Source organism: Myotis lucifugus, unplaced genomic scaffold (genome assembly GCF_000147115.1).
Source record: "Myotis lucifugus unplaced genomic scaffold, Myoluc2.0 scaffold_623, whole genome shotgun sequence".
Classification (NCBI taxonomy): Eukaryota; Metazoa; Chordata; class Mammalia; order Chiroptera; family Vespertilionidae; genus Myotis; species Myotis lucifugus.
Genome location: NW_005871671.1, coordinates 102,316 through 105,431, shown reverse-complemented (window position 1 = coordinate 105,431; position 3,116 = coordinate 102,316). Strand labels below are relative to the sequence as shown.

Here is a 3,116-nt window from a genome sequence, read left to right as displayed (position 1 = left end):
GGAAATACCTCTTCTGTAATGTTCTGGTTGCTTGTTAATGTTCTCATACTGCTTTTATTTTTGAATAATCCATTGCTGTGTTTCTACACTTGACTTAAAGATGGTGTGGTGGTTGGCGCTGGCGTATTCTGGGTTTTCTTCCTCTCTGTGCTAATTTCTCTATTCTGGCTTCACCTCCCCCACCCTCCCGTCTTTTTTTTGTTTGTTTTTTGTCGTTCCTTCAATTCCCCTGGAAGGGAGAAGGAGGTGGAGGAAGGACTGAATTACATTAGGCACAGCTTTCTTGACACACCACACACACAGGCGCAGGTGTGGGGAGAGATGCTGAAAGGTGTATCCTTGTCGAGCGATTCCTGGGCAAGTGGGATGCAGCCGGTCATCTTCTGAGAACGGGTCTCAAATCCTAAGCATTTACCCTTTTTAGGCTCCTTAATGCCATGCTGTTCTCTCAGAGGGGGACTTCCAAGCTAAAAACACAAAGTCAAAACCAAAGGAGTGTGGGAGGGGGTGGAGCTACTGCCTACTGTGCCTGCGTCACACAGGACCTCATCCTCACAGATCACTCAGGTGCGGGAAGGTGCTCATCGCAACTGGACCCAGACCACCGGGAATCCCTGTCCTTTCAGCCAGCAGATTCAAAACGTGTTTTCTAAGGCACCACCGTCCTGCGGTAGCAGAGCAGAGCACTCTGGTAAACTTACGTTCATTTATGCCTGAAGAAAGGGCTTGAGCTGATTTTCAGGTCAGCCCACAGCTCTTGCGAAGGTGTGGACCTGTCTCCCCGGTTAAGATTAATTACAGAATTCGTTCATTCCCGCTGACCCATGAATGTTAAGCTCATTCTCTCTCCTCGAGGAATGGTGGGGTCTGTGGCTGCTTCCCACAACAGCAGAGTCAAACAGCTGTGCTAGATGGCCTGGCCCAAGAAGCCCACAGCCCCCGCGCTCTAAGCTTTCACAGATCAACGCTACCACCAAATTCAGTTACATTTCTTGGCGAGACAACGCAGTGTTGGACAAAAATGTCCAAGAGAACCCTTCAAGGGGTCACGTGAGAAATTCAAAATGTCATTCCTGAGTGAGAATTCCAAGTCCAAGACTCATTATCTCCCAAAGTATTTTAAATTATGTTCTCCCGCTATATCTAAGTATCAAGGGTTGATATCATTTGAATCGGACAGAACCTTCCAAACCATCCCTGTCCTCACCATGTGTGCAGATGAGGAAAATAAAGTCTGGAGAGACTTTCATGAGACCCCTCCCCCAAATGATCTTACCTGCTTGCTACGCAGTCCAACTTCAGACCTGCAAGGATCAGTCTTTCCGGTGCTTCCAAAACTTAAGTCCAGGGCAACTTTCCCGGCAGTGCGCTTGGACGGGGTGCCAGTGAGAAAGCCCAAACGCCTCCACCGAGTAGGGCTTTGCCCCTGGATGGTTTCTCCACTGCAGTGCATCATGGGTCCTACTCCAGCGACGCAAATGACAAGACTTTTCAATCTGCGCACGCTCAGCTCGGAGGGTGGCCACTCTACACCCCTCAATGGGGACGGGGCAGTCAAAGCCCACACCAACTGTGATGGCAACTGGGGTGCTTTGGACGTTGAAATGGCCATGAAGACCAAAAGTGTGGATGAGGTCACCACTGTCAACATTCTGACCAACCACAGCCACAACAGAGAAGGACAAAAGAGGAACCTGCTTCAGCACCCAAGTCGGCCTTGTCCGGCCACCTGGAGATGGGGGTTGCGGGCCTATTGACAACACCTGCTCAGGGCGCTGCTTCCCAGCCGAAGGCCTCCACGGAGGAGCTGGCACTGAGGAGGGCTCTCTTGTTGAGGTCATCTGCTCACGGAGGGAGCAGGAGCTGCAGGAAGCTAACGGAGTCCACAGGAAACGTAGGAGACTGAGCTGGAGAAGGACCTGATTCCCGACACATCTGGTGACTTCCGCAAGCTGGTGGTTGCCCTGGCGAAAGGCGGAAGAGCAGAGATGACTCTGTCATGGCTTATGGCCTGACTGACCAAATGCCCCCGGGATCTGTGATGCTGGAGTGAAGGGGAAAGGGACTGGTGTTCCCAAGGGGATCAGCATCGTGACTGATGGGAGCGTGTGTCATGTCCAGAAAGTAATTGGCAGGTTCAGCGCTGCCGTCCCTCTGACATGTTACAGAGCATCCAGAAGGAGGTCCCGGAGGCCTGGAAAGGGCTTTCCTGAGCCTGGCCCCTTGTACCCAGACAAGCCCCTGTACTTTGCTGACTGCCTCTACTTGTGAAGGGCAAGGGGACTCGTGATGAGGACCAGATCAGAATCACTGTCTCCGCAGTGAGGTGGACTTGTTGAAAATTAGGTCTGAAATCAAGAGAAAGTGTGGCCTAAGTGAAATAAGCCAGTCAATGAAAGAAAAATACCACATGATCTCACTCATTTATGGATAATAAAGACCATTATAAACTGATGAACAAAAATTGATACAGAGGCAGAGCAGCATCGAACAGACTGTCAAACTACAGCGGGAAGGCCGGGGAGGGTTGGTGGGTGGGAGGGGGGTAAGGGATCAACCGAAGGACTTGTATGCATGCATGTAAGCATAACCAATGGGCATAAGACACTGGGGGATAGGGGAGGCCGAGGTAATGTCAAGGGGGGGGGCGGGAAGGAGACATATGTAATACTCTTTGTAATACTTTAAGCAATAAAACAAAATTTTTTTTAAAAGAGAGAACGTGTGGCAAGTCCCTGTACTACTACACCCAGCAAGACGCCAAGGGGGAACCCAGAAGGCACTGCTGTCCCGTGTGGCGGGGACACTGAGTGATGGCTCCCACGTCCGGGAGTGGGGCTCCTCGGCTGCCAGCTAACAACTCTAGAAACTCGGCTTGCGACTCGGAGCCCCCTGGTGCCCAGCCTGTGCGGACAGCATTGGCACTGCCCCGCCCCGTCCTATTTCAGGTGACCAAGCATTGCCTGGCTTTCCCGTTTAGTCTCACCTTTGAGCCAAAGAAAGGAGCGTTCCAAGGAGCTGGAAGTGAATCTGTGATGTGAAGCTGAATTTTCACTTTAGAAAAGAAAATCAGTACATGACTAAAGGACCCCCTGTAGTGCAGGCAAGGCCAAGGA

General features: G+C 51.3%; 1 pseudogene; it reads left to right on the top strand.

Annotated features, from left to right (window-relative positions):
- The first annotated feature begins 1,454 nt into the window (after nt 1–1,454).
- Nucleotides 1,455–2,810, top strand: LOC102434362 (annotated as a pseudogene).
- Nucleotides 2,811–3,116: the final 306 nt, after the last annotated feature.